The sequence below is a fragment of the Camelus ferus genome, chromosome 1, assembly GCF_009834535.1.
Source record: "Camelus ferus isolate YT-003-E chromosome 1, BCGSAC_Cfer_1.0, whole genome shotgun sequence".
NCBI classification, from domain to species: domain Eukaryota; kingdom Metazoa; phylum Chordata; class Mammalia; order Artiodactyla; family Camelidae; genus Camelus; species Camelus ferus.
This window is the reverse complement of record NC_045696.1, coordinates 61,813,797-61,826,997: the sequence shown is the minus strand read 5'-3', so window position 1 is coordinate 61,826,997 and position 13,201 is coordinate 61,813,797. Positions and strand designations below refer to the sequence as shown.

The window sequence follows — 13,201 nt, the reverse complement described above, 5'->3', positions numbered from 1 at the left end:
CGTGGTTATTTATTATTTAAGAATGAAATAATACTACTATTTTGTCTTTCAATTTATGTATTTTTTTTAAAAACCAACTATTAAGTTGCTAGATCATAAGTACTTAATAAGTTATTTAGACCTAATTACTGAATAAATTAAACTGTTAAGCCTAAAGGCACTACGAAAAAGACATTAAGGGTTTGTGAACAGAGAAAGTTTGGGAACCTCTGCTTTAGAGTATTGTATTTTAGTCTATTTCTTTATTAATGGGAAAAAAACACTTAAAAATAAACAAACTTTTTTTGGGGGGAGTAATTAGGCTATGTATTTATTTGTTTTTTAAGTGGCAGTACTGGGGATTGAACCCAGGACCTCTTGTATGCTAAGCATGCATTCTACCACTGAGCTATACCCTCCCCCACAAATAAACTTCTTAATATGAAATTCAAACATGTTCTCTTTGTATACTACCAATATAAAAGGAGATTTGGAATTTACTCTTCATAATACTTAAAGGTAATATAATTGCTGAGAAATCATCAATAAGATATTTAAGCTGAGACAAAGGATGAGAACGTACCTAGGCAAAGGGAACAGATAAACAGAAGCCCAGGAGGGGGAATGTAGTATGCCAAGGAACTAAAAAAACTTCAATATCACTTAAAGGAGGAGCTGGAGAGGTAGGCAAGGAATAGAAAAGCTAAATTAATAATGCTGCTACTTAACATAAAGGTAGTGTGAAGCCACTGAAAGACAAAGAGGTGTATAAGATCTGATTAGTATGGCTAAAAAGATAATTTTGTCTGCAGTGTGCAGAACAGTAGGAAGAAAGCCACAGCAAAGGAAACCTGTTAGGAGGCTATTACAGGTAAATGCTGGCAAAGTGCAATAGCTGCTTGGATTAAAGGAAAACTGGGAGAAGTAGCAAAGTGAATCGACCTTGAGATTTTTCAGGTCAGAAATGTCAAGACTGAGAGAAAGCCTGTGGGGGTGAGAGGGTAAGAATTTCAGTATGAGTTACTGGGGAGATGGTGGTATAGTTTATACAGAACAATGGAGAAAGATGGGAGGAAGATTATACTGGCTATCTCTTTAGTTTTAGACATGTTAGATGTGAGGTGACTGTAAGAAATCCAAGTGGATGCATATTGTTGGACATACAGGTCAGGAACTCTGAAAAGAAGATAGCACAGAAATCCCAGTTTAAGTCATCAGATTATAGTAACCAAAGCTACAGAAAATGATAAGCTCACCTCGGGACAATTTGTAAATGGTAGAAGGGAATGCACCTGAGGACAGTGTCCTGAGGAACTCTAGCATGTAAAAGTAAGGTAAAGAAAAGGAATGACCGGGAAATAAAGTGGAAAATCAGGTAAGTGTGGTGTTAGGAAAGCTAGGGAAAGTTTCTAGAAGGAGGGAAATGGTCAGTCAAAGGCTGCTGAGAGGTCAAGCAAGGTAAGAATTAAAAAGTGTCCATCTGATTCTTACAACATTTGCAAAAGAAATTTTAGTAGAATGGAGAGGACAAAACCCAAGAAGGAGTACAGAAGACAATATGTAAAACTGCTCAAGAAGCCTGAGTAAATGAGAGAGGGCGGACTTTTTTTAAACAGAGATATCTGTACATGTTTAAATGCTGAGGGAGTACTTTATTTATGGATAAAGACGGCAGACTGGGAGGGAGGTGCCAAGATGGTGGAGTAGAGACTCACAACTCACCCTCTCCCACAAATACACCAAGAATTACATCTACAAATTCACTGAATCGCACAGAACACCTACTGAACTCTGGCAGTGTCTTGTTTTGAAATACAGGAGGATTCTCACAAAACCCAATAAACAAGAAGTTCATACTATACAGCACAGGGAACTATATTCAATATCTCAGTAACTTATGGTGAAAAAATATGAAAACGAATGTGTATATTCATGTATGACTAAAGCATTATGCTGTAGACCAGAAATTGACACACTGTGTCAAAAAAAATTAAAAAAAAAAAAAGACAGCAGACTGAAGAGACATTTTACTTTCACTCCCTCCTAAAACCTTATTAAGATGAGAATAAAGAATTTTTGGGAGTGAGGAGGCTTAGCTCAAGTGGTAGAGCACATGCTTAGCAGGCATGAGGTTCTGAGTTCTATACCCAGTACCTCCATTAAATAAATAAATAAACCTAATTACCTCCCCCAACAAAAAACAAAATAAGTAAATTATTTTTTAAAATAAATTTAAAGTTTTTTCTAAAATATAATATACATACAATGAAAAGCAGAAATCTTCAGGGGTTTTCTTTTTTAAGCATATGTAAGAGAGAAGAGAGGAAGCTGGAATGTGGATTGACTTAAAGACGTAAGAAAGTAAAATGTCAAGCTTGCAACGAGGAAAGCAATCCAATTTATACAACAGTGCCTCAAAACAGGTCAGGAATTGGCAACAGCAGGTTCTATACGAGTGATGTGAACATGATGCTAAAAAACAAGAGGATAGGTCAATCATTTAGATACCCTCCTACTCTCCACAAAATCCAGCCAACTGCCCCTTCCCCATCTGTGCAGAAGCCTGGTGTGTTCTTTCCTAGAGTAGAACAGCACTGGTCAACAAAACTTATGCAATGATAGAAATATTCTGTATCTGCTCTGTTCCATTTGGTAGCCTCCGGACACATGTGGTTACCAACCACTTGAAATGTGTCTAGTGCAACAGAGGAACCAAATCTTTAATTTTATTTAATTTTAATTTTTTAAGTTGTTACACATGGCTAGTGGCTACATATTGGTAGCACAGATCTAAAGGATAAAACAAAGGATTATGAGACTGGAAAACATCCGGTCCAGTTGAGAATGAGGGTATCATACTGAAAATAGTTAAGTGTACATAAATGACTGTTTATATACTGAATTCTAAGACCTCTACCATTTTCCTCAGTTTAGCTACCAGATTGTTGATAGCCCAGCTTATAAACTCCAAGCAGGAGACTTAAAGACTCTTCTTTGGGAAATCCAACTAGCCCAAGAAAAAAGATAAAGATACTACCATTGAAGGCTCTCCAGTAAAAGTCTAGCCAGTGTACCCTAAAATCAATAAATCCCAAGCATCAACTCAGAGTACAAGTGATTAAAATTAAAAGCAACCTCCACATGGGGTCCTTTTACATTTCTGCCCCTGTATTCTCCATCATGCTGTTGTGTGCTCATGTTCACCAAATACCAATATTCCTTCAAAGATAAAACATACACACAAGGGAAACAGAACTGGGCTTTCAACTCTTACTAGATTAGATACTCACTGACCCTGGGACAGCCTGAACTCTGAACAATCCTTAAGAGGCCCAATATTTGGGTAAAAGTTTGCATGCTGCCACTGTACAGGTTAACTCAAGCAACACTATGAAAAAGTTCTTTCTCCTGGAGGTAATAAGACAGTAATGAGAATAGCCGTTGTGTAGTAAATAAACAGGGGAGGGGTTACCCACCCCAGAAAAATGAGACAATAGTTTGTAGTAAGAAACAAGATTAAAAACAAAATAAAAATTAAAAGAAAATTTGCCCACTGGTATCAGAGGGTATGAAAGAACCATAAAAAGACTGACTGAGAACTGGAGACTTGCACATTTATGGTACCTCTCATGATAGTCTCACCACACTCAGCCACCAGATATAAAGTGGATTTAGTTAAGTATACAACCCTGGTCTAAGTCCTTATAGACAGAGAAGACTGCCTCAAGAATGAGCAAGTGACTTCTAAACTCCACTTTTCACTGGTCTTCAAGTTGTTCCTATCCCACCCTGACTTGGTTTCTATGTTTAACATGTACCAGTTTAGACTAAAATTGTGACCCTGGGTTCATATTTATCTTTCTAAATACCTCTACTTGAAAACTGCGCTCTGTCAGAATCTGAAATTCAATAATTTTTAAACTTCAAAATTAAGCTATTTCAGACAAAAATAAAAAACGAGACTCAGCAACTTGTTTTTTTCATTTCATACACCTACTATGTATCTCTCTAGATTCTGAATTTATAGACTGCTTCTCTGTTAACATGGCTTTTTAAATCAGCAAATTCAGAATACCTTTTGTCATCTGGTTGTAGGAAGTTAACATGCTATAAATAGGGTCATTTTTAAAAGAAAATAATTCAGCATCTTCCTTTAAAGAATCTGTGATGTAGGGTCCATTTCAGGCTCTACTACTAACACAAAATAATAATCACTGAAGTGTGATATCTTAAAAAAAAAAAGAGAATGACTGAAGCAATGAAAAGGCTATCAAAGAATTATTTGATAATGAATATATCTCTCAAAAAAGAGAATGTTCAACTCTGCCTGATGGCCTGTAATTACCTTAATAATTCTGAAAATATTACTCCCCCAAAAAAGAGTCACGGGGTTTGGGGGCTGTAGCTCAGTGGCAGAGCACATGCTTTGCATGCACAAGGTCCTAGGTTCAATCCCCAGTGCCTTCGTTAAGGGAAAAAAAAAAAAAAGTCAGGACATTTTCACTAAAATGGGTAAGAAAGATACATGAGGCACTGTTATTGCTCCATCAGTTGATCCTTTCTAGGTAGCTACCAAATTCTTTTAAGTTAGTAGCATAGTACAATTTAACTAAGAAAGAAAAAGGGGCTAAAAATTCAAGGACAAGCTTAAAGCAAATGCTGAGAGCCTCTAGTTCAATCAGGTGTTTATAAGGCAATTAGAGACATAGAACTCTAACAGTTCCTAAACTAAGTTCCATAGTAAGCTGGCTAGTTGATACAAAGTAAGAGGTTATGCATACCAGGATGGAGGAAGGGTCGGGGGGAGCCTGTGTATAGTACAGTGGGTTTATGACAAGCCAGTTTGAACAAAAGCTAAATATTCTTAAATTGAAATTTCCCCCTGGTTTATGAAGACTTGACTTTATGCTTTTATAGCCTACTAAAAACTGATTTATAAAGTGATATGATCTCTATATAATTCTGCAAGCAACAACAAAAACCTAAGCAACATTCAGTAAGAAATTTTACTGTAAAATCTAATACTTCCATCAAAGAGCATTAAGGAGTCTAACTGCAGAGGAAACTGAAAACAGAATTACACAGAGCTACTGACAAATTTTTTTTTCCCTTCTGGGCTCAAGGCACTACAAAACCTGAAACAGTACTATTGATTCAAGTAATGTTATTTGTTAAGGAAAGGAAGAGAAAAAAAAATGAGAAGGCATAGAAGGCAACTAGATAAGCACGACACTCTCTCTCTGAGCCTGTTTATAAATTAAGATCTACATCTGCGTTCTCAAACCATGAGTATCACCTGAGAAGCTTTTTAAAAACCTCAAATACCCAGGTCCCACTTTAGATCTATTAAGGTAGTGTGTGGGCATTTGGGGTTTTGTTTTAATTCTCCAAATGATTCTAATGTCCCCCAAGGTTTTGGAACCATTGGATTAGATGACCTTCAAGGTCTCGTTCATATTCATGACTTAAAATTCCAAACTGACAATTCTGTGTCAAAGGAACTGAAGACTGCACTTCATCAGGCTCCACTGACATCATCATGCTCCAATGAGGAAAGTATCCTTAATTTGTCTGAACAAGCAATTTTAAGAACAGGTGCTACTCACTCAAGTCACTGATTGCATCCCTCTTCCTCCTCCCTAAACACTTCTCTAACTTAGGGTCTATTAAACTTCAGAGTGGGGGGAGGGTATAGCTCAGTGGTAGAGAGCATGCTTAGCATGAGGTCCTGGGTTCAATTCCCAGTACCTCCTCTAAAAATAAATAAACCTAATGACCCACCACTACCAAAATAAAATAATTAAATAATAACAAATAAATAAAATAAAATACTAAAAAAAAAAAACCCCACAAACTTCAGAGTGGTGAATGTTCTTCTTCCTCCAATACAGAGAAAGTCATCCCCTCGGATTAATTTAGAATGGTAATGTCCAGCCACTCAAAGGATTCAAATTCCTGTATTTATTCTCCGCACATTTTCAATTAACATGAAATGTTTTAGAGGCAGAGTGAGGAGTCCTCAAAATTGGGCAGAGAATTCCTTCTAAAGTGGGCCAACGTGTAAGGAAGGCGCCTTCCAGCTTTCCTCCTAGAAAGGGTCCACTAACTACGTCAAATAAGAGCAAAACTAATTTAGAGCATCCCTCGAATACCAAAAATGTGTTATCAATCAGCATGAGACATCTGGGTGAGTAGGAAGAGGCTGGTTTTTTCCTAATGCTGCCCAACTCAAAGCAGAGACTGCAGTTAGGTTTTAACCACGCAAGATTCCACTATCTCCTCTGGCACCCTTCTCCATACCGAGCTTAGTTATTTCGGGTAAAAAACCGGAATTAGTTAAGAACCTACTAGTAAGTGTCCTGGATATTCTGAAGTCGAGTTTAACCGGATTCCCCAAACATATCATGATTAATGTTCTGCTTTCTTCATTTCATTTAATTCCCCCAACTTTTATAAGTAAAAGAAAGCTCCATTTTACATGGGTTAACAATGTCTACACGAGATTTAAAGCCACTACCAAATGGCAGGCTAGATTTAAACTCAGCTCCTCTGACTCCAAGTCCAAAACCCTTATCTCCCATATCCTCTTCGCATCCCTCCTCTTCCAAAAGAGTGGTCAAACAGTCTAGCCTGGGTTGACACTGTCTAGCACAGACAACAGAAAAACAGACTTGCCACCACCGTAATGTTCAATTGTGCAAGACCTATTCACTAGAACAGGGTCCCAGGAGTGTGGAAGAAAGAACCAAAGGCACGAAGGAAGCAGAACTAACCGAACAAGTAAAACCCCTTCACTACCAATACAGCAGAAGCTGGAGGACCTCTACCGACAGCGCTTCCTCTCAAAGCTTCCCCCGGCTTCAGCAGGAGAGGCGGGGGCGCTAGCCCTCTCCGCTTCTACGTCGTACAGCTCAGATTAGAGAGAAAGAGGGGAGGACAGCGGTCCCTCAGAACGAGCTCCCTCCCGCCCCCAGAAAGGCCCAGCAGCGCCCGGGGAGAAATCCGCTGCCTCTGGTACGAGCGTGAGGGGAAAGCAGCCCTCGAGGCCTCCAGGCCCGGGTGCTGAGCTGGCGCGCACTGGCGCGGGAATGGCCAGCCACCCCGCTCCGTAAGGCATTCGCCGGATCTGACACTCGGGCTCCAGCTTACCTACGTCCCTCGCTGCCGGCACCTGCCCGACTGTGGGTCCAGATACTGCGGCAGCTTGGACTGCGGCCCCGCCTTCGCCAGCTTTAGGGTAAGTCCCGTTGGCCAGGCGGCGTCCGGCCTGCTCACAGCGGCCACGGCCGCCGAGCTTCCTCTGGAGCCGCTGCCGCGACGCCGGCGCTCACTTACATCGTCATCTCCTTCCGAACCCTTCCGCCTTAGCCCCACCCGCGCCCCGTGCAGGGGGCGGGAGAGTGAGCCGAGGCCCGGGTCTAGGGGAGTGGCTCCGCCTTCCCTCCGCTTCCGGCGGCGCGCTCTTCTCCAGTCCCTGGACGTCTTTCTGACGCGTCGCGGCGCCCGCGTCGGGGGTAGCACTTGGTCCACTCCAGCAGCCCCCACCTCGCGCCCTGCTCCGAGCACGTGAGGATGGTAGAAACAGTGATCGAGAAATTGCAAAGTGGGTTTGAGACTTCTTTTCCGCCTGCTCTCAATCTTTTAACCCACAAAGGTCTAAGGCAGACCACAGCTACTATATGGAGCTTCCCTCCACTAATCCTTTTTCTCTTTTCGCTTCCAAAAGCGAAAGACGACCTTCCTGTTCTGGATGCACTTTGAGGCCTGGCCCGGGTTTTTCTTCTCTGGTTTTCCCATGATGATCTTAATCCTAAGAATTGTGATATGCCTTTTCCCGCCTCTCCTCAACTGAGAACACTTCCCCAGGAGGGCAAGAGCCCGGTCTTACTCACCGCTGTAGCCCCAGCCCCCACCAAATAGTGACAGGCCTACAAGTGCTTAGTAAGTCTGCAGTAAATGTGTCATTCTCTTTCTGAAGAGAGGAAAATTGACTTCAGCCTGATAAGTTGAAGCGCCCTTCTTTCAACAAGCATTTATTTGAATATGAACATGAAGTAGTCTTTCTCTTGCAAGCCCTCAATCTAATTGGGGGGAAGAGATATAAGTAATTATAATGCAATATCCTGATAGGTAGAAAATAAAATAATAGATTTATGGTGGAAGATGAATTCAATTTTGGCCATATTCGATTTGAAATAGAGTGCAGATGGATACAATGGAACACCAAGGGTGGGGTGCTGGGAGACTTGTGCCCCAGGTACCAGCAATAAGGGTGTGTATTGACTGCAGCGATTTTAAAAATAGTAAAACCGACTATAATGTGGTTTGCTTTTAATACGCGTGTCAGCAAATCCTAACCAATGTCACTGACACTCCTTCCCAAACAAAAGCTTTTCTTAGTCTTCTTTATAAACAATTGCTGTAGTTATTACTGAGTTTTAATAATAGATCTGTAAGCTCAGATTGGAATATTTCTTCAGTTTAAAAGTAAATCTTGAATCTTAAAGATTTCCGCTTCCAGTCAAGAGTGAATAACGAGATCAGATTTACCCTTCCAACTGAAACAACTAAAAAACCAGACAAAAATATGAAACAATAGTTAAAGACATTTGACATAAGGCACAGGAAGAATACTGATCCCAAAGAGATAGACAATAAATGGGATGAGACCCTCAAATGCACCAGTTTACTGCCCAGCAAGAGTCTCCAGGACAATCACAGGTAGGGAAACCAGGAGGATCCTGGTCTCCCTGAGTAGAGGGGGAAAAAGGAGGGAGACTGGGAAGTCCAAAGCACACAGAGTTCACAGGAGAGAGTCTCCCATGAAGAGGGAGCTGCTGAAGAGAAAGCTCTAGCTGCTTTTAAGTGTTTTTTCTTTGTTGTTGATTTGAATTTGACATTTGACATGAAATAGACATTTGACTATTTTGTGCCCTACTGTGGTTTTCTTTGTATTTATTAGGCCTGGATTTCACTAAATTTCTCTGATGTATAGACTGATGTCTTTTATCAGTTTTGGGAAATAATCAGCCATTGTTTCTTCAAGTATTATTTTTGCTCCATTGTCTTGTCTCTGTTCCTCTGGGAGTCCGAGTACATGTGTAAGATTAGTTGAACTTGTTCACTATGTGCTTTACACTTTGTATCATCTTTTTTTTTTTCTCTCTCTTGATGCTTCAGTTTGAATGTTTTTTTATTGATCTGTTTTTTTTTGGGGGGGGGTAGGTAATTAGGTTTATTTAAATTTTTTTTTAATGGAAGTACTGTGGACTGAACCGAGGACCTCGTACATGCTAAGCACACACTCTGTCACTGAACTACACCCTCCCTCTATTGACCTGTTTTTTTTAACATTTTTTTCTTGAGTTATAGTCAGTTTACAATAGTTGTGTCAATTTCCAGTGTAGAGCACAATTTTTCAGTTATACATGAACATACATATATTCATTGTCACTTTTTTTTTCACTGTGAGCTACTACAAGATCTTGTATATATTACCCTGTGCTATACAGTATAATCTTGTTTATCTATTCTACACATTCCTGTCAGTATCTACAAATTTCGAACTCCCAGTCTGTCCCTTTCCACCCCCCTCCCCCTTGGCAACCACAAGTTTGTATTCTATGTCTCTGAGTCTGTTTCTGTTTTGTATTTTTCTTCTTCTTCTTCTTCTTCTTCTTCTTCTTCTTCTTCTTCTTCTTCTTCTTCTTCTTCTTCTTCTTCTTCTTCTTCTTCTTCTTCTTCTTCTCCTTCTCCTTCTCCTTCTCCTTCTCCTTCTCCTTCTCCTTCTCCTTCTCCTTCTCCTTCTCCTTCTCCTTCTTCTTCTTCTTCTTCTTCTTCTTCTTCTTCTTCTTCTTCTTCTTCTTCTTCCACATATGAGCAATCTCATACGGTATTTTTCTTTCTCTTTCTGGCTTACTTCACTTAGAATGACATTCTCCAGGAGCATCCATGTTGCTGCAAATGGCATTATGCTGTCATTTTTATGGCTGTGTAGTATTCCATTGTATAAATATACCACAGCTTCTTTATCCAGTCATCTGTTGATGGAAATTTAAGCTGTTTCCATGTCTTGGCTATTGTAAATAGTACTGCTATGAACATTGGGGCACAGATGTCATTTTGAAGTAGGGTTCCTTCTTGATATATGCCCGGGAGTGGGATTCCTGGGTCATATGATAAGTCTATTCCTAGTCTTTTGAGGAATCTTCGTACTGTTTTCCACAGTGACTACACCAAACTGCATTCCCACCAGCAGTGTAGGAGAGTTTCCTTTTCTCTACAGCCTCCCCAGCACTTGTCATTTGTGGACTTTTGAAGGATGGCCATTCTGACTGGTGTGAGGTTGTACCTCATTGTAGTTTTGATTTGCATTTCTCTGATAATTAGTGATACTGAGCATTTTTTCATGTGCCTATTGATCATTTGTATGTCTTCCTTGGAGAATTGCTTGTTTAGGTCTTCTGCCCATTTTTGGATTGGGTTGTTTGTTTTTTTCTTATTAAGTCATATGAGCTGCTTATATATTCTGGAGATCAAGCCTTTGTTGGTTTCATCGTTTGCAAAAATTTTCTCCCATTCCGTAGGTTGTTGTTTTGTTTGGCTTATGGTTTCCTTTGCTGTGCCTATGGACCTGTTTTTGACTTTACTAATTCTCTTTCATGACGTCCAGTCTGCTGTCAAATCTATGCAGTGTTCTTAATTTTTAATACTGTATTTTTAGTTTTAGAATTTAATGTTTTTTTTTATAGATTCCAGTTTTCCATAAAAAGTCTCCATCTTTTCATCTATTTTATCTTTCCCTCTACTTTCTTTATCTTATTTATCATAGTTTTTGGGGTTTTTTTGTTTTTGTTTTTTTTTTTTAGTCTTTGCTTGCTAACTTCAACGTTTGATTATTTGTTGGTCTGGCTCAATGGTTCATTTTTCTCTTTTGATTATCAGTCACATTTTCCTGCCTCTTCATATGCTTGGTAATGTTTTCATCTATGCCAGACAGTGTGTATAAAAGAACTGTAGAGCCACCACATGATATGTTTCAGTGAGAGTTCCCCTTTCCCTCCATTAGGCTGATAGAGTGAGGGTCTAATTGTCATAATCAAATTGAGCTGGGTCTTGGCAAGGTTGTTCTCTTACTTAGAATCATTCCATCTCTGGTTCATCCCTGTTCCTCAGGGGTAGCCCAGGCTTTTGGTAGAAAACTTTTCTCCTCACCCCTGAAAGACTAGAATACTTTCAGTTTGTTTCTTTAGAGACTTTGAGTTTTGCTTTTTTGCCTCCAGTTATTCAGCTTCAAAATATGAGAAATGTTTCCAGGGAGAGGTTAGCCATGTGTTTGAGGAGGCCATTTTTCTCTCATGGGACATGGTTTCCTAAGTACCATGACTTTTAAAAAGTTTTCGTCCATCCCCAAAGCCTCCCAAGCAGGTCTTGAGCAACCAAATGCCGCACATGGAAAATCAGCCATGCATTGAGGCTCTCCTGGTTTCCAATCTGTCCCAGTACTCCCAAATGACCACCAGAAGTTCCTCTGGGTTTTCTTTGCCCCAGTAGATTCCCTCTGCCTAGATTAACACCGATCCTCAGCCTATAACTAGAATCAGCAAATGTTTCCACAAAAGAAAACAGCTAGTGATTGTCAATTCACCTATAAAGGGCCCTCTCTCTGAAATTTTTGTTTACCTAAAATAAGGTGACAAGTTCTAGTCACTTGACAGCCCTCTAGTATATTTTAAAATATGATGTTTTTAACTTATTCTGCATTTTTTAGGCGGTTGTGGCAAGAACAGTGTCCTGCTGCAGTCTACTACATCCTATTTGGAAGAAAAGTGACTTGTAAAACTCACTTCTGTCATCATGTTACAATACCCAAGTGTATAAATGATACTTTCTGTTTAACTATAATTCTGACATTTATATCAGAATTATAGTTAAATTATATTTAGATCCATTGCTCACTGAAAACCTTTTTTTCCATAATTTTTCCAGTTATCATTTGGTTGCCCTAAATTTGTCCTCTGGAAGATTTTAAAAATTAAACAAATAGCTATTTATTGAGCTCTTACCAGGCGCTAAACATTTTATGGGCATCATAAAATTTTAACTTTCACAACAAAACTTTAATTACAAGTGAGAAGAGGCTTCTAGAATTTAAAGAAGCTTCTTGACTGGCAGGATGGTTAGCAGCCAACAAGAAGATGTAGCTCTGTAGAAACCAGTTCCCCCAAAGAACTGGGAATAGCAAGTGGGTGGTACACTCCTGTTGGCTGTATGGCTCATACAAACAAAAACTACCCAAAGGGGCTAGATTAGTACATAAGCCACGTCATGGCCTCTAGGGAGTGCCTCCTCATACCAAAATTCAAGGGACTATATACTTCTTATTTTGAACCAATGTTTCATTTATCTGGGTTAAATGGAATTGTTTCACAATCTGAATTTTCTTTTCAACATGCACAATTCAAACTATCCTATCCATAAAGCGGTTCCCAATCCAAAAATTTAAATCTTTCAATAGAATCTTCACATTTTCTTTAAAAAATTCTTATACTTTTTTGTGGTATTACTTATTACTAGGTACTTTGTTTTTTATCTATTATAAATGATGATTTTTAAGATTACATTTTCTGTTTGTTGCGAGTGTTTAGCAATACAATTGACTTTTACACACAGGTTTCATCTCCAGTAAACTTGCTAAATTTCTTATTAATCCTAATAATTTATCCCATATTCTTTTGGGCATTGTCAACCTTATCTGCCAATGATGGTTGCTTATCTTACTTTCCAATTCTTACTTACATCTTTTCTTTTTCTTAGTGCACTAACTAGGATCTTCAACTTCAAATTTAAATCAAAGTGGTGAAATCTCGTCTTATTCTGATCCTTAAAGAATGCCTTCAGTGCTCCACCACTGAGTATGATTTCTTGCTGCAGATTTTTTGCATGCATATTCTTTCAGGTTAAAGAAGTTCACTACAAATTTGCTAAAATATATTTTTTATTGAGTTGATTGATTTTTTGAGTTGATATTGAATTTTACTAAGTGCTTTTTCATCTATTGAGATGTTCACTTAATATACTAATATGGTGTATTAAATTGATTTGAAGTTTTACTAACCTTGCATAACTACCTGATTAGGATGTACTTTGTTACACATCACTAGCTTTGCTTTTTCATGAATGAGACTGCCTTGTAATTTTCCCTTTCACATATTTTGGTATC

At 39.0% G+C, this 13,201-nt stretch overlaps 1 protein-coding gene across 3 annotated transcripts in view; it reads right to left on the bottom strand.

Annotated features, from left to right (window-relative positions):
- Window positions 1-7,612, bottom strand: part of SENP5 (SUMO specific peptidase 5) — a 42,861-nt gene extending 35,249 nt beyond the window's left edge. The window contains exon 1 of one of the 3 annotated variants that reach the window (XM_014554441.2): window positions 7,129-7,612. The gene's annotated coding sequence lies outside the window, so the exon portion shown is untranslated. The remainder of the gene's footprint in view (window positions 1-7,128) is intronic. The other 2 variants (XM_014554440.2, XM_006178975.3) reach the window with 2 other exon arrangements.
- Between the last annotated feature and the right edge of the window lie 5,589 nt (window positions 7,613-13,201).